This window comes from Lissotriton vulgaris, chromosome 2_1, assembly GCF_964263255.1.
Source record: "Lissotriton vulgaris chromosome 2_1, aLisVul1.2, whole genome shotgun sequence".
In the NCBI taxonomy this organism is placed as follows: Eukaryota; Metazoa; Chordata; class Amphibia; order Caudata; family Salamandridae; genus Lissotriton; species Lissotriton vulgaris.
The window spans coordinates 1,842,740,410-1,842,764,162 of NC_141687.1; positions in this window are offsets into that span (position 1 = coordinate 1,842,740,410).

A 23,753-nucleotide genomic window follows, 5' to 3' on the forward strand; every position below is an offset into this window, starting at 1 on the left:
GGTGGGAGGGGCCGAGCACTGTGCCGCTCGCCTCCTCCTCACCTGATAGGCAGTCCAAAAGTCTCCTCAATGTATTTTGTTAGCAATAGGTGAATCTGGCAGCTGTTGTGTCAAAAACCAGAGACCTAAAAATACCGTGGGAATAGAATAGTTTTTGGGGGTAGGAAGGTGTTTGTGAGTCACCCCAATATATAACAGTCTTTTCAAGCTGCACAGCAGAATGAAGTGAACCAGTGAAACGGCCCTGGTTGTCCAGACTGTACAGGAAGACTTTAATTTGCTTGGAGTGCATGATTCAAGCCCGCTCTGTGGGAAGTGCTAATAATTTGTTCCTCTGGTGCACTTCACAATGGCGTGATTCACATTGCCGCTCAGAATGGGTCAAGTGCACATACCAAATGATCTTAAGAACACACTTATTAATTACAAAAGGCCGCGCAAAATAGCAAATAAAGGATTTACTGTTATTTATCCTAGGTTGGATTAAAAAGTATCAAGTGAAGAACTAAATAGCACATTACCAGCGTCTGCACAGCACACATCTGCCGCTTTCTTGGAGATATAGATATATCCATACATACTAGGTAGTCCATGGCATCGCAAGGATAAATGGCACAACCTGCCAAGCAGCAATACATTTGCAGGGGGCGAGTGCGCTGAAGTATTTTGTGATCCAAAATCCAGCTGGGAGGTGCGTGTGCAGCAGGATGCTCACACACAGCGAGCAAACTCCAAGCAAAGCAAACAGGGTGTCGGCCCACTCTACTGAGAGCGGCATCTGCTAATCCAGGGGCTTCAGGCAGTCGCCCTCACTCAAAACAAAGCCAATTGGCTGCAAACTGTTTGCAGCTGAGGGATTAAATGCACCACAAAGGCCCGCTCTGCGGCATATGTATTCATCACCAGTGCTCTCCTTCCACTGTTTTCGGTCTGAGGGCACCAAGTTCACATATGGGGCGGTCAGGCTTCGAAGACAGCGCCTTCCAGCACACTGCATGCACGAGGCGCTCTTCTGCGCACTTGAAAGCAGGAAATACCAGTGCTATCTCGCGGCTGACATTACAGCCTGCCAACAAGGCATCGTTTATGGGTGCTCTGGTTTGCCGCACTCGCTAATTAGCGGGAGCACCCGGGTGCGATTAAGTTTAAATCAATATGATAATTTTGAGCAGTTAAGGCCTGCTGGATTTAAACTATTGACAATACTCCCGCATCCCCAACCAAAATAAATCAATTGTTGCCTGCAGGCTCCTCTCAGTACACTGCATTAGTGCAACAGACGGCGCCTTTACTTCAGCAGCAACCTCTTCAACTTACACCGAATGCTAGAGTCATATACCCAGTAAATATTCAGGATCCCACAGTACTGTATAAACACCACTGCCAGAATGCACAGAAAGCAAAACCAGAAAACGGCAAACGGCACAAAAAAAAAGTTACGGGCTTCACTTCTTCCCCTGCCTGGAGCTCTTAAATCCCCGTGGGAGGGAGGGGGCAGTCCGTTTTTTTTGGGGGAAAGCCCTTGCACACTGTGAGAACTTGGAAGCCACGCACGGGCAGCTGGCGACGGTGTGAGCGAGGATGCTGTGAGGAGGGAGGGGGTGGGGAAAGCAGAGAAAGCGGGTATTAGTGGCTTCAATTAGGGAGCTGGTTCGAGGGGAAGGCGGGAGGCCTCGGCACTGCCAGAATGCACAGAAAGCAAAACAAGACAAGGACGGCTAAGTGGCGTGGTGTGAGAAGCCCTTAACGGCGCAGAGCTGCAGGACTGGTCTGGGTGGGCATAAGCGGGAGGAAGGGATGTGGGTCCGGCGGAGGAAAGAGCGCAGGGAGAGGAGGAGGCTGAGAGAGGAAAGGCGGAAGGAAGGAAACCGAGGCAGGATGACATACTAATGGTCGGAAAATACAGCATTGGGACAACAGAGGGTCTGTCGCGTCTGGCGGTCGGACAGAAATGGCGGCCTCAAGCTTCCGAAATTTTCGGATTCGGGGGCGTGTTTTGCTGTCCTGAGTGACGGACAACGTCACTGTCTAAAGAACAGCAAAACTTACGCCCTCAAATCCGAAAAAGACAGAGCTTCTTTGGAGGGACGGCTCTCTCCTCCAATGGCTGGCCTCCGTTTAGGAAGCCAGCCAATAGAGGAGAGACAGTGCAGGGAGGGGGGTTCCAAAGCGCTACTAAGGGTCATTAAATCTCCGACCCAAGACTGCGGAAGTGCAGCCTTTAGGTCCGAGACCTGAAAAAACTTGTAATTTAATTGATTTGGCTCCTTATTTTTGGGAAGCGTAAGATTGCGATCCTACAACCAGCCCCCAAATACACACAGCAGCACCCGAGTACTTCAAAGGTTTTTAGAAGACCATTTGCTTGTTAACGAGGCTTTGTTGTTTTTTACCCCTTTGTAGAGACACTGCAGCTAAACTCTGCCTATTGCTTGAAGAATTACGCCCCCCAAATGTTTTCTTAGCCCCCGCCCTCGAAATTAGTCTCTATTTACGCCTCTGGGGAGGGTGTATGGCGTTATCCATACATATCTTTATTTAGACCACGCCCCTTCTTGGATAGGCCACATCCCTTTACGAGGTTTGCCCTGCCCCTTTTAGAGCACCCCCAGTTCTTTTCCCCACTTAAAGCCCTACCTTGACCTCTCCCTTCACGTTTATTTTTTCTCTCTCTATCCTCTCCCTCTTAATCTTTTCTCCCTTTTTATATGTTTTCAGGTACCCTTTCTTCACAATCCCTGTTCTCTAACAGACTCTGCAAGTCAGTATTCGATGATCTACTCTATGCCTTAAATGCAAGATGGTGATCCACATCGCATAGATAGAGATCATCACCTGTAGACAATTGCACAAACGACATCCTATGAACATTTGACCCAAGCAACTTTATGTTCCCCCATCAATGTCAAAGGAAGTAAGAAACATAGAAGTAACCATGGACTCATCTATATCCCTAATACCATCTGCCAATGCTGTAACAAGGAGCATCTTCAACACAATGAAAATGCTATGATGCATCTACCCATAACTTGGACACGAACAAAAACTACAACTACAAACTATCCTTACTCTGATGATCTCCAAGGTCAATTATGTCAATTGGCTATACCTGGTCAACCCCTGCTTCATCATACGCCAAATTCAGGGAATCCAAAAGCTGCAGCAAGACTTCTCTTTCACCCTCCCCCCAGAGAAAACATGATGCTAGCCCTGCAAACCCCTAACTGGCTACCTATAGGTAGATAATCAATTTTCAAAGCACTTTGGGTCAGCCTTGGAGACCACCAAGAAAAATGACCATTATACATATAAATTAAAGTTAAACAGTGAAAAAAATATAACATTGTGGCTCATCAATAGGAGAATCTGCTTTCTTGGTAGAAGCCACCAAGCTCTGGATCCCATTGTTTACAAAGATTAGAAGCTTCCAAGAGCGTTTAAAATTCAGAAGAGGGATGAAAACATGTATTTTGCCAAGATAATTACATCTTCCTTGGGCTCTAGGATACAACCAAGAACAATAATCCTTCTATGAGTATGAGCACTGTAGAAGGCTAAGGAATTGTCACAACCAGTACATCATACCAAAAGGACCCACACAGTCACTCAACCTATATTGGGGAGGTCCACCCAACATAACCTCTCAATGATGTCAACATAGAAATGGAATATAATCAATAGGCCTCTCCAATCAGTCACTAGAACTATTCACTGCAGCTCTGCACCTGGATACCAGTAACCTGCCAAACAGCATATGGGGCTCTCACCATAGCTACACCCCCAACTTAAAAGCTATAGCAAACTGTGCCTATCTCATTTTCTCTCTCTAAAAATAAGATGGGATCAGCTAATCTTATATTACCTTTCTGTGTCAAAACCCTGCCACTTTTTTGGCCCAGAGGCGGAATACGATTTGTCTGATTATACTGTGGTATCAGCTGATAAAATCACACTCAGATTATATGGGTAGGTTGACGTAACAGGCCCAAACATCCAGTTAGATTTGACCCAACTACTTCATTTTTGATGCTTTTGAAATGTGAAATTGTACTTCCCTGAGACCAGCTTGTGTGGCTAATGATTCTTTCAGCTAGGTGTGACGTGCAGTACTCTCCTCTTGCCTTTTCATAAACCTGATTGTAGGATAAATGTTTTGGAGGAATTCCGGATGTACCCATAATGCATATGAAGTATACAAGGCTGAGAGACCAGTGGGTGCAGTTGGAGGAGATGAAGAAGCTCTGACTCAGCTACTGAGAAATTCTCAGTGTTGAATTTAGTAATGGCCTCTGAGAAATATGGTAGCCATAAGGCTCTACTGAGTCCAGGACTTACATTACAATGAAGTTGAAGACGGAGGTTAAATTGTGGAATGCTTGAAAGTATTCTGTTAAAAATATAAAAACAATCTCCAAACCTTTATAAAATGATCAGCCCACCACCACTCCCGTCATGCTCTGCTGGCCAGAGAAGATGGGAAACGGAGTTGGGCAGAAGTTTTACAGACAAAGAATGGCAGGACATTTATCACAGGGCCCATCATACGGCCAGGAACACGGCCAGTAGGGAATCTGCTGTTAAGATTGCATCGTACTGGTACCTGACAACTGCCCGCCTCAATAAAGGTAACCCAAGCTGCAGACCTACATGCTGGAGGGGATATGGCGAGATAGGGACCCTAAGTCACCTGCTATGGGACTGTGTAGAGGTGACAGACTATTGGAAGGGGGTTCTGGATGACATCAATGCACACTTCGACACAGAGATTCCCCGTTTCCCAGCCTATACATTGTTAGGACTCCCAAATACACTCACATTCCCACTAAATTCGAATAGAGGGAAACAAATGGGGTTAGCAATGGGGGCGGCAGTTCAGCATATCCTTTCACTCTGGGGCACTACGAGGCATCCTATACACACGGCTGGCTTCACAGACTCTGGTATATATTGGGCATGGAACGGATTCAAGCAACCCTCACATAGTCCACAGAGTCATGTAACACCATCTGGCAACCTTTCCTCACCTTGCTAGCCAAGGAATTTAACGAACTCACGTGTCCGAAATACCTAAGATTGCTGCGGCTCACAGATTCAACTTTCGCGTGGGCCAACGCCACATAGGTGGGAAAGTGCAGGCACTTCAGTTCTGTGCCTCTACACGATGAAGGAGTGACACATCGGTTGGGGAGGGCGGGGAGGGAGGGGGGTGAGGAAGATTATTCGACTCCAAAGTCCAGCTCTTTCCCTAAGACATGTTGTTGTAATGATATGTGCGGTAAAGCAATGCATGGTAAAGACGCATTTGTTGTAAAGACTGTAGAGTAACGGCATGCATGGTAAAGGTATGCGTTGTTCCGACATACAACCTTTGATGTATGCTCATTTTGATTATTAAGTTATACTTATCCGATTTCTGCCTTAAGAAAATCATTAACTTTTAATAAACCATCATGGTTTGAATATTGAATATATTGTTTTGTTGACTGGGCTCAGGGGGTTGGGAGGGAGCCAAAATCCTTAAGAGATTAACACCACTTCCGTTCCATTCCATAGCCCTTTATAGGCTTCGTATTCCTCACACAAAGAAGTGCTTACAACCTCATCAACAATGCCTACAGCTCCCACTACAAATGATATTTCTCAAACTACACAAACCATTTACCACTCACAATACAAAACAGCAGCAGCAGAGATTCTGGGAACCAAATTATAAGCAAGGCCAGAAAAAAAGGACTTTGGAAGAGCTTCCTTCTGACTTGAATTCTGATTTCCAGGACTGGATTCACAAACTAGTGCAAGGGAAAAGGCATTTGAGCTTACCTCTTCTGGGGACAGAAGCTTCCTGCTGTGGGAACCTGGATCTTGAGAAGACAGAACGGGCATATTATCAAGAATGGCGTTAAAATTATCACCGCTTTAGTGGCAGAAATCTGCAGCTACAGCGTCGATAAAGGGCTTGATAATATGCCCTTGAGAATTCCAATAGAAGCCCATGTTCACCCCAGAACATTGGCTTCTATGGGAATTCACAAGGGCATATTATCAAGTCCATTATCGCCGCTTTAGCTGCAGTTTTTTTGCCGCTAAAGCGGCGATAATTTTAAAGCTGTTTCTTGATAATATGCCCGAAGTACTTTGGTGTTTGAGAAGGTTCAGAACCACAGGCTTCTGTTGACCACAGAGAATCTACAGGAAGATGGCTTTTAGGATTTAGCATTTGGCAGACAGACCATCATTCCTCCATCCAGAACAAATCCATCCCTCTGGCGGACAGCTATTAACCATCCTCCGTATTTAGGGTTTTGATGACTAGTCACAATTTATCATAGCAGGAGAAGGACCACTGGCTGTCCTTCAGTCCTCCATCATCGATTCTCCCATCCTCTGTCATTGGTCAGCCCTCCATTAATGCTGGTACAGCGGATTTCCATCTGGCATATTTAGAGTTGTCCACTGTCAGAGTGAGACTGAGGGACACCCACGACAGGGGACAGAAATGGTGGATGGGTTTCCTATGGTCGGCCCGTCCATCAACACTGCTAGGCGCTTCCGTCAACACACACCTATGCAAAATGACCTTGGAGAAGTTTTTTTATATATATGAAATGATTGCATTAAAATGACAGTAACCCATTACCACTCTAATACTATTTGTAGGGAGAAATTATGTTTAGTGAAGTTTAGCTTTTATTATAGCTAACGTAGGCCTGAATTTAAAAAATGCGCTCCATCTTGTTTTGTGACGTGAACATTCTATTTCAAGGCAAGCTGGAGTTCTAATTTTCAAACGTGATGTTCTTTTTCCTTCTTTCCCATATGAAGAAATGGTTTCTTTTCATTGTGATCGTGAAATGTTGTTTAGCAAATAGCACATTTGCAGTGTGCAGACTACTCCATGTATCTTATCTAGTTACAGATAGTGTACTTTTGAAGGACATACAGAGAACCTTGTATTGTGAGAAGCCTTGACAACCTATCGAGTATGTAACTGTATTTTTTCACTTTACCTGATTGGACATCCTTTTGGGCATTGCATGTAGCTGTATAAAATGTCAGAGTTTGTTTGTTCATGGAACATAGGAGAAGACATCAGAGCAAAATAGAGCAGACCAGAGTATGTGATTTTAGAGTACTCTCTCAGAGAGAGGACTGACTTTTTTTTTATCCCTCCCTTTGAGGCAACCCCATGGTGGATCATCCTCTTATTTGTAAGATTTGATTTAATTTGAAGTGCATATTAGTTAATGTAAAGGAAACAATCTTTACAATGACAGCTGGACCATGTGCTGCAGTTACAATGCAGCCATTACAACAAATGCGTCGTTACCTCGAATTCCTTTACCACGCATGCCATTACAATGACATACCTTACGGCGCAATAATTTGAGGTTTCTTCAGTTCCTGGAGGGGAAGGAGGGGCAGGACCCAAGGGGGTTTGTTGTAGGCCTGTTAAAATCTGCTTTCCCTGAGTTAACCCGATGGGACTGGGATAAAGAAATCGAACGGGCTCACAGATTTCCTTTTAAGATTCGGCTGAGGCCTGGGCAAGAAACTAAACCTAGGGTATTGTTAGTAGCTTTTAACAGCTTTTGGCACGTGAGGAGGTGTTTAAGCTTGCTAGGCCGGATAAGAACGGGAAGGCCGGGGATGTGGAATTTTTTGTACGTCCGGATCTGTGCTAGCAGTCCGTAGAGCTACGATGGCAATTTCGCCAATTAATTCCAGAGTTACAATCTAGGGGGGCCTTAGCCTTTCTAATATTTCCAGCTAAATTAAAGATAGTTTTCAAGGATCAAACCCGTTTTTTTACCAATATTGCCTCAGCAACAGAGTTTGCACGGTCTATATAAAATAGGTACTCTCAGAGGCTGAAATGCTCAGTTATGATATGGTAGCCTATGGGTTAAGGATAATATTAGTTATTTGTCTGGTATTTTGTTTTTTTTTCTTTCTCTTGGGGTAAGGCATAGATTTAGCCCACTGCTCCCAACTGTTTAAAGTTATTTTTTTAATTTTAGGATCTCCTAGTGAAAGGACTCGGCAGGGGAACGCAAGGGCAGGTGGTAGAGTTCGCATCACAGGACAATCTGTCCTAAAGCCTCGTTTTTGGGGGGGAGAAGGTGTGGGGGGTGGAGGGTGGGTGTAGGGGGTGGTTGAGTAGGAGAAAGTGTAGGGGGGCTAGAGGGAAGTGGGTAGCACTTAGGGGGTGTAAAAGGGGAAAAAAATCACAGCAACAACTACATGGAATGCCCTCCTGGACACAAGTCAAGGAGGGCATTTTCAGTGTTTTGGGGCAGCTTAGATCATGGTTTGTAAGGCCTCAGTGGGCTGTGTACTTATTTAAATTAGAATGTTGAAAGCACAAATTAAAATATGTTCATTGAATGTGTCTGGTCTTAATAATATGTTTAAACGACAAAAGGTGGCTGCAGAATTACGACACATTCGGCCAAACTTAGTATGTATGCAGGAAACACACATTCCATGGTTAAAGAGGGCTGTACTGAACGAATTGGGATTTTCTTTAATTATTACATCAGGGAAAACTAGTATGATCCGGGGGGGGGGGTAGCTATACTTGCTAGAAGAAATTTCGTTACTGTTGACCGTAAATTAATGGACAAAAATGGACAGTTGGCTATTGCAGAGTGCCGTATGGAGGGTTTGAAGATTACGCTTTGCACTATCTATGGCTCTAATGTTGATGATGCAGGGGTTTGATTGAGCTGAATGCAGAATTAGCCACGTGGCCGCAAACAGTTTTGGTTTGTGGCGACATAAATATAAATTTGGCTAATCAAGCCTTAGAGGGTGGCCCTGATAAATATATTGGGCGCAAGCCCAAAGTTTTTAAAGCACTTTATAATTTGGTTAGTGATCAGGGATTGGTGAATGTATGGGGTAAACTGAGGGAACAAGATAGTGGCTTTACTTTTTATTCACACCCACATTAAAAGTTGGTGAGATTGGACTATTTTTTTGCTCCGGTTGCTCTATTAGTGGGTGCGTTAATGCATGTATATCCAAGGATTTCCTTGGATCATGCTCCAATTGTCCTTGAATTGGCTGTACGTAGAGACAGACCTAAGATTAATAACTTCACTTTTGATCGGAAATTATGTGTAAACGACGAATTTAAGGATCATATGGGTAATTGGATTAAGGGCTTTTTTGGAAATAACAACGGGACTCCATCTGTAAGTATAGTTTGGGACACTTTTAAGGCTTGTTTTCGTGGGGAATGTTTTAGTTTTAGTTTAGGGCAGCAAAAGAAACTTAAATTAGAGCTGGCAGGGCTATATGCAGTATTGATGGAGCCTGAGAGCTCTCTAGGTAAGGGGATTCTTTTAAGTAGGAACGATATAGTAGACTTAGAGAATAAGGTGGCTAAGGACCAGGCTAATATACTTGGGTTTTGGAGCACTGAGAATGCTAGAAAATACCTGATCTCTAAGTGCCAAAGCCATTAGTTTGGTGAAACTATTGGTAAACGGCTGGCTGTTCGATTATGAATGAAGGAATCGGCCCAAAATATTTTGGCAATGAGGGATGTGGCTGGTGTGAAGCACTCCAACCCTCATGAGATTCTCTCAATTTTTCAACAGTTTTACACTGACTTGTATACTCAGCAGGTGATTTCGGAGGGGGAGGGGGATCAGACGGGGGACCAGATGGGGATTTTTGCGGAAGGCCTGAAACAATTAGATCCTATTTTTTTGGAGCAACTGGATGCACCGATTTCTATGTCTGAATTAGAAACTGCAGTTAACACTTTGGCGCTAGGTAAAGCAGCAGGGCCAGACCGGATACCGTTGGAAGTTTATAGGATATTCTTCAATGCTGTCAAACATGAAATGCTGAAAGTTCTACATCTGGCACAAGCAGGATACCCTCCAAAATCTTGGTCAGAGGCCACGATTGCAGTATTTTGTAAAAAAGGTAAACCTTCAGATCTTGGAGGATCATATCAACCAATCCCGTTATTGAACAGCGACAATAAAATGTATTCTAAAATATTGGCTAACCGAATGGCCAAAGTTATTACACCTTTGGTTTCACCAAATCAACACGGTTTTATACCAAAAAGGGGCACGGTGGACCATGTAAATAAAGTTATATCTTTGTTTGATATTGCAGGTGTAGGGAAAAGGGATTTAGCTTTAATTTGATTGGACACGGAGAAAGCGTTTGATCACATTCAATGGGATTATATGTGGCGACTGATGGATAAAAGTGGATTTGGTAAAAAATTTATTGTAGCATTGCAGTCGCTATATATGTCTCCTACGGCAAAAATCTTGGTAATGGGAATGCTATCAGATCTTCTGAGTATATCTAGAGGAACCCGGCAGGGTTGTTCCTGTTCCCTTCTTTTGTTTGCTTTATATATTAACCCTTTTGTAGAAGAGTTGTCACTTAATGTATCCATCCCTGCGTTTCGAGTTTTTGATTATTGTTTTTCAGTTTTTGGTTATGCAGATGACATAGCAGTAACTACAGAGAACCCTTCTCTCGCAATTAAAGAGATAGAGCGGTTAGCCAAAGAATTTGGCAGAATCTCAGGGTACAAACTTAGAGTCAAAAATGCAAATTTTGGGTTCTCTCAATGTAGTATGGCAAGATGACCGCGTTGTGAAAGAGGTCACGTGCTTGGGGATACAAATTCGAGCCTCTATGACCGAACTCATTGATGTTAATTGAAATGTGCTTCTCCATAAGGTTAAAACTTCTTTGGATAGGTGGGAGCGAATGTATTTTACAATTTTTGGACGGTGTAATATTATCAAAATGAATGTACTTCCTAAAGTTCTTTCTTTCGGTCAATACCACTGGAAGTTTCTAAACCGAGACTACAGCATTTACAAGCCATTTGTGGAAAAATTATGTGGAGCCCTGGGAGGCCTAGGCGGGCGATGAGATTAGTGACTTTAACGCGAGATAGAGGAGGAATGGGTGTACCGGTTTCTTTTTGTACTATGTTACTTGCTTCTTGCTGAAAATGAGGGTGTTAATTATGGGGGAGAATGCTGCCAATACTGCTACGGCTCCAACAATTTTTGAAATCTTATTAGGCCCAGTTGCAAAACAGTGTTTTTTTATAGAACTGGATGGTAGTTACTATAAACGAACAAGATTTAAAGAGTTGATTAGTGCATATAAAGTGTGGAAATATAATTTTAAATCAAATGCACTTGGGAAGATCTCATATTATACTCCTCTTAATGCTTATAAGTTGTTACCTGGAATTTTTGGAGATAATATTTCAATAGGATGGCAGAGGAAGGGTGTTAGAAATTTAGGAGATTTGTGTTCTGATTCTGGGATTTGTAAATCATTTGAAGAGCTAACTACTTTATTTGGTTTCCCCAGAACTTACTTTTTTAAATTTCAGCAAATAAGGGACTTTCTGGTTCAAACTAATGTGGTTATGCGATCTAATGTAGTGGTAGAAGGCGTTAGAAGGCAGGTTAAAATTGGAGCTCTATATCAACTATTGCTTGCAGATAGGCCAGATGATCTTGAAAAACTTAGGATTAAATGGACTGTAGCGCTTGGAGATACTGATATTGTAATTGAATATCTTCTTATTACGTCTAGGGATGTATTAATGTCCGCAAACTTGAAAGTCCAATTTTTTAAGACTCTTTTTGATTTATATTACACTCCTGCACGGATGGCCAAATGGGGGGGAGGGTATGATGGGAAATACTTTTGCTGTGGGGAAGATAATGCTGATAGTGTTCATATTTTTTTTAGTTGTAATAAATTGCATAATTTTATTGTAGGTATAGAATAATTTTTGTCCTTGGTTATAAATTACCCTTTGACCATTACTCCCGCTATGATGTTACTGGGAAAGGTTACAAGGACTAGTTCAACGAATGGACCTCTCTCGCTGCACCGTGAGAAGCGGTCGCTCCCTGCTCGCCCGCATTGCTGCTCAGACTGCTCAGACTGCCTGCCTGATTACTGACTGCCTCTGGTATCGTAGCGCTCCCCCCATTGCCTGCTTTGTGCCTAGATATTATAGCGCTTTGCACGGTATCCCGAGATCGCGCTGCACAACTTGCATGATTATTACTGTTACTGCCTCTGATATCGTAGCGCTCCCCCCATTGCCTGCTTTGCGAGTTGATATTGTAGCGCTTTGCACTGGAACGCAACTTATTTCATTTGGCCTGATTGCACCGAGACGTTAGCACATTCCACCTCAGTGCCCCAATCTCGGCCAGTTTCACTAGGGGTATCGTAGCCATTTTGTTTGTTGTGCCTGCAGCCAGCCTCCCCACCCCGCCCCGCCTCCCAGATTGATCCTCCCTCCCACGGACTTTAAAGCCCTGCCTCACCGGATATAGCGCTGTGACCTCTCTCGCTGCACCGTGAGAAGCGGTCGCTCCCTGCTCGCCCGCATTGCTGCTCAGACTGCCTGCCTGATTACTGACTGCCTCTGGTATCGTAGCGCTCCCCCCATTGCCTGCTTTGTGCCTAGATATTATAGCGCTTTGCACGGTATCCCGAGATCGCGCTGCACAACTTGCATGATTATTACTGTTACTGCCTCTGATATCGTAGCGCTCCCCCCATTGCCTGCTTTGTGAGTTGATATTGTAGCGCTTTGCACTGGAACGCAACTTATTTCATTTGGCCTGATTGCACCGAGACGTTAGCACATTCCACCTCAGTGCCCCAATCTCGGCCAGTTTCACTAGGGGTATCGTAGCCATTTTGTTTGTTGTGCCTGCAGCCAGCCTCCCCACCCCGCCCCCACCTCCCAGATTGATCCTCCCTCGCCCCCGCCCCCTCCACCATCCTTATATGACAGAGGCTTTCCCGCGCAGCGTTAACGCGCAGCGTTCGCGCCCAATCCGCGCCGAAGGTGCGCCAAAGGTAAGCCCGTCTACGCCCGTCCGCGCCTGGACCGCGCCCAGCGCCATACCCCCTGGCCCCCGTCCCTCCCAGCCCTCCCGCATTACCTACGATGCCGCAACCCTCCTAGCCCTTAACTCCGGTCGCTCCCCAAACTGCGTCCAAGCAGCTCCTGGACACACCCATGGACCTTTCTCCTGCTACTCCTGCAAATTCAGCGGCACCGACAACTACTCCGCTACGACCACCCCACAGACTCACGACCCCAACCACCTACAATGCATCCTTCTCAACACCCGCTCGGTCCACAGACACGCCATTGACCTATGGAATCTACTAGACACCATCTCTCCAGACGTCGCCTTCCTAACAGAAACATGGATGAACGCTTCCTCCGCCCCAGACATCACCATCGCCATCCCTGAAGACTATAAGATCACACGCAAGGACCGTTTCGGCCACACAGGAGGAGGAATCGCTATCGTCCATAAGAAATCAATCCGCATCTCTACCAGCTCTGACGCCAACCTCGCCAACTCCGAACACCTTCACTTCCAAATCCACATCGACCCCAAGACCACACTCAGAGGCACCCTCCTCTACAGACCACCAGGTCCCCGCGCGAAATTCAGTGAAGACATCACGGACTTCATCACTCCACACGCGCTCCCCTCCAAAGACTACATCCTTCTGGGAGACCTCAACTTTCACCTTGAAAAGAACAACGACCGCAACACCACCACCCTCTTGGACAACCTCGCCAACCTCGGACTTAAACAACTAGTCACTTCCCCCACCCACATCGCAGGTCACACACTCGACCCCATCTTCACCTCCAGCAATCATATCTCCTTCAGCCACACTACGGATCTTCTCTGGACTGACCACAGCTGCGTTCACTTCACCTACAACAAGCCAAAACCTACCAACCACCTCCAACAAACTCTGCAAAGAAACTGGAACAAAACCACCACCGACCAGATCTCCGCATCGCTCCTTCTCAACACCCCAGCCCAGTCTTCTAACCCAAACCAAGCCGCCACCAACCTCACCCTATGGTTATCCAACACCGCCGACACCTTAGCACCACTGAAAAAACGTCAAAGCAAACCTGGCAACAAGAAGGCCTCATGGTTCAACGATGATCTTAAGAAGTCCAAGAAACTCTGCCGCTCCCTTGAAAAGGCCTGGAAAAAAGGCCCAACCACTAGCACCAAGGACGCCTTCAAAAACGCCACCCGCACTCACCACCAACTTATCCGAAAGGCCAAGAAAGCAGCATTCAAGGATCGACTTGACAACAACGCCCACAACAGCAAGGAACTTTTCAACATCGTCAAGGAATTTTCCAATCCCTCGGCCAACTCCAACGACATCACCCCCTCTCAAGCCCTCTGCGACTCCCTAGCCTCATTCTTCCACAACAAGATTGCAGACATCCACAACAGCTTCGACGACCAACCCGGAGACCAACCCACCCAACCATTTGCTGAACATTCTCCCCCCGTGAACACCCTCAACGACTGGAACCCAATCTCCACTGAGGACACAATCCGCCTGATGAATTCCATCCACTCAGGATCCCCCACAGACCCATGTCCTCACCACATCTTCAACAAAGCAGACTCCGTCATAGCACCGCACCTCCGAGACGTCATCAAATGCTCCTTCAACTCCGCCACCTTCCCGGATGACTGGAAACACGCCAAACTCACCGCCCTTCTGAAAAAACCCACAGCGGACCCCACCAAACTCAAAAATTACCGCCCCATTTCGCTCCTTCCATTCCCGGCCAAAGTTATCGAGAAAGCTGTCAACAACCAACTCGCCGCTTTCCTCGAAGCCAACAAATCCCTTGACTCCTCACAATCTGGCTTCCGAGCAAAACACAGCACTGAGACCGCCCTCATCGCAGCAACAGACGACATTCGAACTCTACTAGACAATGGAGACACAGTCGCCCTCATCCTCCTCGACCTCTCTGCAGCATTCGACACAGTGTGCCACAGCACCCTTTTACAACGCCTCAATAACATCGGAATACAAGGAAAAGCACTTGAATGGATCACCTCGTTCCTCACCGGAAGAACCCAGAGAGTCCGCCTTCCACCATTCAAGTCCGAGGCCACTGAAGTCATCTGTGGAGTACCACAAGGATCCTCACTCAGCCCTACACTCTTCAACGTATACATGAGCCCCCTCGCAGCCATCGCCCGCCAACACAACCTCAACATCATCTCTTACGCGGATGACACTCAACTAATCCTTTCTCTCACCAATGACCCCAGCACCGCCAAAACTAACCTACACGAAGGAATGAAAGAAGTTGCCGAATGGATGAAACAAAGCCGTCTGAAACTGAACTCAGACAAAACAGAAGTCCTCATCTTAGGTACATCCCCCTCTGCATGGGACGACTCTTGGTGGCCGGAAGCCCTTGGAAAAGCACCCATCCCGACAGACCACGCACGGAACCTAGGCGTCATCCTGGATTCTTCACTCTCAATGAACAGACAAGTCAGCGCCGTCTCCTCATCCTGCTTCAACATTCTTCGCATGCTCAAAAAAACATTTCGCTGGATCCCCACCGAAACCAGAAAAACAGTCACCCACGCCCTGGTCACGAGCCGACTGGACTACGGAAACACCCTCTACGCAGGTACTACCGCTAAACTCCAGAAGAAACTCCAACGAATCCAAAACGCCTCAGCCAGGATCATATTAGACATCCCGCGCAACGAACATATCTCTGGTCACCTGAAAGACCTCCACTGGCTACCCGTCAATAAGAGAATCACTTTCCGACTGCTAACCCACGCACACAAATCACTCTACGACATCGGACCAGAATGCCTCAACTCACGACTGTCCTTCTACACCCCCCCCCGCCAACTACGCTCTTCCAACCAAGCCCTCGCCACTGTACCTCGCATCAATAAGACCACCATGGGAGGCAGATCCTTCTCATACCTGGCTGCCAAAACGTGGAACTCACTCCCCACTGACCTTGGCCTTACTCAGAACCACCTAGCATTCAGAAAGCAACTTAAAACGTGGATATTCGACAAATAATCCCCCTCCCCTTCCTAAGCGCCTTGAGACCCTCTGGGTATGTAGTGCGCTATATAAATTATCTGACTTGACTTGACTTGACTATATCAGTGTTGCTATTTGATTTTTTTTTTCTATGACTCTGGCCTGCATATGCATCGCAACGGAATGGTTGCAGGATAAACCCCCAGTATTTGAACATTGGAGACCAAAAATGTATAACTTATATAAATTGGAATGGGGTTTTATTTCGTTTAAAGGCTCCAGGAAGCAAAAAATGGGTTTGGGTATTTGGGGAGCCTTCCATGATTACTATGAGGCCTAAAGTAATTGGAATGAATTGAGGTTCTTGTCTCATTGTCAATTGTTTTCTTTCCTTCCTATGCATTATGTTTGATGAGTATGATCTAAGCTGCGTACACTTACCCAGTTATGAATCTGTATATCCTTGGCTGTTGGCTCATTTATGTATATGTGTTTTTTGTGTTGTTGCTGTGAAACCATAAATAAAAAATAAAATAAATAACAATGACATACCTTACAAAAAAACGGAGTTAGACTTTAAAGGCGAATGCTTTCTCTACTGTTGCACAGACTGGATCTATAGAGAGTCCAGCTCTTTCCCTAAGACATGTTGTTGTAATGATATGCGTGGTAAAGCAATTCGTGGTAAAGACATATTTGTTGTAAAGACTGTAGAGTAACGGAATGCATGTAAATGTAAATTGATACTTGTATAGCGCACTACTCACCCGCAAGGGTCCCAAGGCGCTTGTACGAATACCGCTGTGGAACCCATCCTGGCTTTCCCTGTGAGGCGTCCACTCCTGGGCACCCCCAAGGTGGAGGCCAGGCATCCTTAGCGTTGTGGGGGCCATTGTGGAGATTAAGCAAGCTATTGCCCAGAGTTGCAGAGTGGGACTCCATGATTGGAATAGGCACCGAGGCAAGAATTATCAGGTCCGTGGAATTTTGAGCCCAAGACCCGCCGAGGCGGGGAATTGAACCCTGGTCCCGGGCTAGACCTCTGCATCAGGGTCTGCCGCTCTAATCATTGAGCCACACTTCTCCAATGCATGGTAAAGGTATGCGTTGTTCCGACAAACAACCTCTGATATATGCTCATTTTGATTATTAAGTTATACTTATCCTATTTCTGCCTTCAGAAAATCGTTAACTTTTAATAAACCATCATGGTTTGAATATTGAATATATTGTTTTGTAGACTAGGCTCAGGGGGTTGGGAGAGAGCCAAAATCCTTAAGAGATTAACACCACTTCCGTTCCATTCCATAGCCCTTTTTAGTCTTCGTATTCCTCACACAAAAAAGTGCTTACAACCTCATCAACAATGCCTGCGGCTCCCACTACAAAAGATATTTCTCAAACCACACAAACCATTTACCACTCACAATACAAAGCAGCAACAGCAGAGCTTCTGGGAACCAAATTATAAGCAAGGCTAGAAAAAAATAACTCAGGATCTCAGAAATATAGCTAACTGTGATAGTGAATGTGATCATTATGGTTGAGTCCTAGTTGTTTGGAGCACAAGTCCACACAAAAACAAAAAACCATAATCCAGAGAAGGGAAATGTGGGTCAGAATCATGGGTAGGGTGAATAATGTGTCAAACATCAGATGCTAACAAGAGAACATCAGCAAACAGTGTAAAAACCTATGAGGGAGAGCCCAAATCCCTTGCTTACAGGGCACACCAATAGGCCCTGGCAACTGGGGATGACTCTCTCCCAGGCCCCTTAAGGTCATGCCTTAGGAGGAGAAAGTGTTGTCCATACTCTACACTGAAGGAATTGTGGGAATTCCAGGCAGTGTGGGGACTGGTAATTAAAAACACTAGCAATTTCTCACTAACAAATTCACCCTTTCTGCATTCTGAAACCCCATTCCCTAATGCAAATCTCTGCACTAATGCCAAACAATTCACACCAATAAGCTGTCTGATGTCTATCAGCCCACTACTGTGGCACACATACTCCTCACCCATACAGTAAGTAGGCTGCAATGCAAAAAGCACGATGAAATCTACAACCACCACCCAATCTTCATTGAAATGGAAACCTAGTTATATATATAAGTCACTCAAGAATCCTGCAAAGTGGATGGTGACCGCTGCCCACAGTGGTAAAGTCGTGTCCCTCAACTGTGGCCGAACATTTGTCTGGTAACAATAGAGGGTAAGTAGAAGGGACACTGTTATCTACTGATGCCCAGAGATTGTTTGAGAGCCTGTAGCACAAATACAGTCACAAATACGATGCACGTACTAAGCAGTTTTGTAGTGTCTGCACTGTATATTTTGCTAATATACACAGCTGTACACAAGTAAGTAGGTTGAGTTATAGAGAATCAGCAACCCTAGATATCTTTGCCTCCAGGGCTGGACTGGTCGTAGCGGGCACCTGGAAATCCCCCAATGCGCCGCACGGGTGGGGGGCCGGTTTTGGGCCCCTGGGGGCCGTTTTTGTTACAGGGCCGTTTTCGCAGCATAGCTGCAAAATCGGCCCTGTAACAAAATCGGCCAAAAACCGGCCCTGGCAAAGAGCTCGGCCGCATCCACAATCCTCCCAGGGGGGGGGGGGGGGGGGGGGGGTGACATTGGGGATGGAGGGGCCGGCCGAGCACTTTGCCAGGGACGGTTTTTGTTCCCAGTCCGGCCCTGTTTGACATATTGTCAGTCTGAAATTGTCTTTAGTTTTTAGGTCTCGACCTAAAGAATTGCTTTTAGCAATTCATTTTTGGCGAGATTTCTAGTAAGCGGTCCGAAAAGTCTGCCAAAAAGGCAGTTCATGTGAACTATGTGCGTGCACAAACCAGCTACGTCACAAACCACCATTTGTCTGTGCCCCGCATCTGACTTCAAAGCTGCCGCTTCCCAGCCCGCCGCATCAGACTTCAAAGGAATTTGCTCCCTCTACGCTCTCCGCCCCCCGCCACAGCAATCCTGAGAGCTTGTTGGTTGTGTAATTGGAGAGGTTTTCAATGCTGCTCTCGTTGAAATTAAGTACTTTGCACGCCTTTCTTCAGCAGCACTGGGCTCTGTGCCCTGCATAAGTTCTAGGCATGTTATTTTAATACAAATACCCAATAAGCAGGCTCGACTTCCACAGCCTTAACGTCATTTTACTTTTACAATATGAATTTTTTCACTTGTTCTAAATCTTTAATCTGCTCTCTGTCCTCTTGAGCCAAGCCCTTTGTTTAATTACGGCCTCTCCTTCACTCACTCAACAAGGCCGCCGCAGTCTTGCACTCCCTTCAGTCATAGGATTTCCCGTCCTGCTCTGGTCCTTCCACACAGGCTTATTACAGCCACACGCCTCCATAACAGGAGACTTTCCGCCTTGCCACAAACACTCGACCAGTGCAAGCAGCGTCGTCCTTCACATTGATTCTCCTAGCAAGCATGACTAATTCCTCTGCATGTAAGTACTTAGCCTAACGTCCCACGCATTTCCCCCCTCACCTGTTACCACACGTAACAGCAATTTACGATGGCTCTCCTCTCACAGAATTCCACCTTTTGCGTGCTCTGTCTGTATCTCACGCACTATGTGCTCTCTGGCAACATCAATAAACACCTCTTGACTACTGCTTCTCACACACACCATTCTTGCGTGCTCGGCCCTCCACTGAACTATGCCTGACTCCCTTCACAATACAGGCTCACCATTCAATGCCAGGCGCAGCCATAATTTCTGCTTTTGTGCTTAAGTATCCTGTACCCTCCGGCAATCTCCTTACCTGGCGTAGTTTCTCATGCCATGTTGCAGGCAGCGCACTCTACTCCTGTCAGCTATTTCTTAATTTGCCTAAATATGCACATTTACCTATCTAGTGTTCATTCAATTTCTTCTAAATCGCGCTATGTCATGGTTAATTAAGTAATTCTCTAGCTCAACTAAGTAGCCTTCTTGTTAATAGAATTGTTTTCATTGAACACGGGTTTACTTGATGTTTTTTCTTATCCTAGATTCAACGTGCTCACACTTAGGGGCCGATTCCGATCCTGGAAAAAAAACATCCGTACGATTGTTATCCGGAGCCATCACCGTACGATTCGTACCTGTCCATCCGAGTCGCGTAGTACGATCCGTATTCCGTCAATCCGTCCAAACCGTTGCGATCCTACATATTGCAAGGCTGAAACAGTAAACCGTACGACTCGTACACATGCGGTACGACCCGACGAGTACGATCCGGACCAGGGTATCAAGAGGCGAGTCGTACGGTCCTCGTCAGGTAAGGGCGATTCGTACGGAAAAGCGCACAATCACATACACACTGTACGGCGCGTACCCCCCATGATCGAAGGGGTACGGCACGTACCCCTGCGATCATGATACGCGCCGTACACCCAGCGAGCATGGGGTATGCACGTATACCCAGCATACATGGGGTACGGTGCATACACCCCGAGATCCCGGGGTACACACCGTGCCCCTGCGATCATGAAGGGTACACACCGTGCCCCTGTGATCATGGGGGGTATGCACCGTACCCGGGGGGGGCATTCCATACCTGTTTCGGGGTGAACTCTGCTTTTACGGCTGTTTCCAGCTCCTGTAGAAAAAGGGTCGTACGGTGCGTACCCGACACGAATCGCACTTGCCGGTCTGGAAAAAGCAGCCGGGAACCGTACAGATGTCGCATACAGTGGGTTCCGAGGGAGATTCGTGCGGAGATTCGAGTCGTACGGTCTATGTGCGATTCGTACGGAGTCCTGCTCCTGGTACCAATCGTACTTCGTCGTACGTACGGGGGACGTTGCAGGGTACGATTCGATTTGGAAAAACGCTCCGAACGGCTATTCGGAGCGGTTTTTCCAGAATCGGAATCGACCCCTTAATGTCCTGATGATGATCTTAATGTGATAAAGATCGAAACGCCGTCGACCTTACAATCAAAGCTCCATTACTACATGTATTTAATTAGGAGTCTTTAAATATTGTTTTAAATGCGATGTAAAGTTTTACTGTCACTAAGCACTTTCACTTCACGCACCTTCACTTGTTTATGTGTGAGCACCGGCTTCCAAGCACCCTTTCCAATTACATATTAACCAGTGGAGCACATTTACGATTCTTTCAGGCAAGCAGGCACCATGGCAAGGCGGCTTTTTAAGCTGTCTGCCACTCCCTCTGTTTCACAGCAGTAGGGACTCCCTGACTTACGGTTCAGCTGGAGCATTTCAACTGTTGTAATTAACTGTCCCTCCAACGATAGGGATGGTATACTTACTGCACTAACTGTATGAATTAACAAATGCTTTGAGGCAACATCCAGGCATTGACGAGCCAATAGCAATTTATTTTACAATTCCTCAAACATGTCCTTTTGCCACAGTTACACAAAAACTGAATTCTTGCACCACTAGTCGTAGCCGAAGATACTTCATGCCACCGTGAAGGTTCTGTAGTCCATCCCTTCGACAGTCATCCAGCTTATTCATTCACACAATCATTCATAAACCAACTAGGCAAGGCAGATGGGAGAGAGGCCAGTATCCGTGCCGAGGGAGCAACAAAAAAACGTAATTTTGGCACTTCTTATTCTCGGTCATGACCCACACAAGCCTTTTATCCTGGGCTGGGTGACTAAGTCCAGCATTGCACAACAGGGTTCTGTGTGTTATCGAAAAAGTGGAACCATTATTTTTCTTGGTTTACTTTCAGGTCTAACGTGCGCTGTCAAGCAGCTTGACGAGAGCGCCAGTGCCACACAAACATGGAAGAATATCTTTGTGGCGCGCTCCCTGCAAACACGTTTCTAGGACCACCCACAGACTGAGAGCTCCCAATGCTGAGCTCTTCCAACCTGTGCCCTCTAACCTGTGTTAGAACTTTACTCACCCATTTAACGTATGCACAGATATGCCACTTAAATGAGTGTTAACGTTTCACAACAGCAAACACTGCAACCAAACACCTACTAGCTTAACACACTTCGGTATTCATTAAACAAAACACACCGTACATTACATACACATCAGAAACATATCATGTAATGTGGTCTAATACATGGACGTCCACAACAAGGGCCTAAAAACGACACCTATTACACATCTAACACTGCCTGAATATGTACCTATATCACAAAAGAGTGCCCAACAGCAAGTGCCTCTACCCGCTGGCTAGCGCACACATGCATCTGCTAGGCAGAATAGGTATTGAATGAGAAGATGCCTATGACCTCAGGATTGCTCTCTAGCATCACCCTTCACTCCCACAACCATCAAGTGAGACACATTCATTTAAAAACACATCCTTTACCCTACTGACAGGGCACCTAAACACAAACACCTCTCACCCTCAGACCAAAGCAACAGTCAGGAGAGGATCTATTGGCAGCGGTGGAAAATACATGTTTTATTGCCATTGATTGTTCCCATGAACTAATATCAAAGAACGAGCTAAGGTGCAACAATGGGTAATTCCAATATTGTAACATTTTTTCTACAGAAAAGTAGCTCAGTTCTAAAGCACAATCCTGCAAAACATTTCTGTAAACACAATCATTTTATCAGAATTCTCATCATGGCTGAACCTTAGATTTACTGTAATTAACCCCAGAAAATAGGTTTGTAGCTCAAGCCTTAATTACTTTACTAGTGATCTCGCTTTCTTGCAGACAACATCCGCATTTGCAAAAGTTATAACTATTGGCATTGTAAATGACAAAGCTATTAATTTAGCTATTTTCAAAAACAAAACATAAATTAAAAAAATTGTCATTTACAATACCAATAGCTCAAACTTTCCTAATGCGAGACCTATTGCATTGCAAATGCTTGTTGTGTACTTTTTTATTGACATTAAGTCTTTTTTAACTGAAACTCATGCATTTGGGTTGCTAATTTTTTTAATGCACTCTTTGCGATCTAAATGTGATTTACGCCCACACTATTCTCCCTTAGAAGCCTATGACTGCTCACCATTACGAACAATGAGAGTGAAGTACTGAAAGACTTGTACTCAGCACAGTTTTGCTAAGGCATAGAAGGATGGACCCTGGGACGAGAGAGCCAAAAACCACTACTCTCCACAGTTGATGTCCAGAATGCCAGACCTGCCCTGTCGACTTCAAAATGCTATTTCATAATCGGTAACACAACAAGCTGTGATGTATGTTAAATGTTCACAATCAACATATGCCAGTTTCATAAACAATTAAAAAAAATAAAGGTAGATTTATTGATAAGGCATTGCAGCTTATAACACTACATCAATTAGTCATTACACATTACAGCAAGGATCAAAAATATGAGAAAAATATATTTTTTAAATTAATATGCCACAAAATTATCTTCATAAACTCACATGTGGAAGGTGCCTAAGGAGTAGTTTGGCCACCCACATAGCAGTACAATAAGCACACCAAAGTCAGCAAATATCAGGAGTGCAACAAGTCACTACCACAGTGCAACTAAATATGCCAGAGCTCTATGGTAAAAGAAAACTTCATAAAATTGCACATGTAACAGGAATTACATTATAGCTAATAGCTGTAAAGTCTGCTTGAGATACTCTTAAAAGCCCAACCCAAAGTTGTTGAGAATTTAACATGATATTAAGGGTATCACCTATATTTTTAATGAACATGTAACGCTGAACAAATGTTGAGTAAAATAATAGTTCCAAATCCAAAAAAATACAGATTGATTGTATGTCCATCTTGAAATAATAAAGGGATATTTAAAGAGAGGGCATTAGGTCACAAGACTTCACTCTGTATCAATAGGCCACTCAGTATATCTTAGGTGTGTTACTTACTCAAAATTCAAATCAGGCCCCTCAATTCCATTAGTAGGGCAG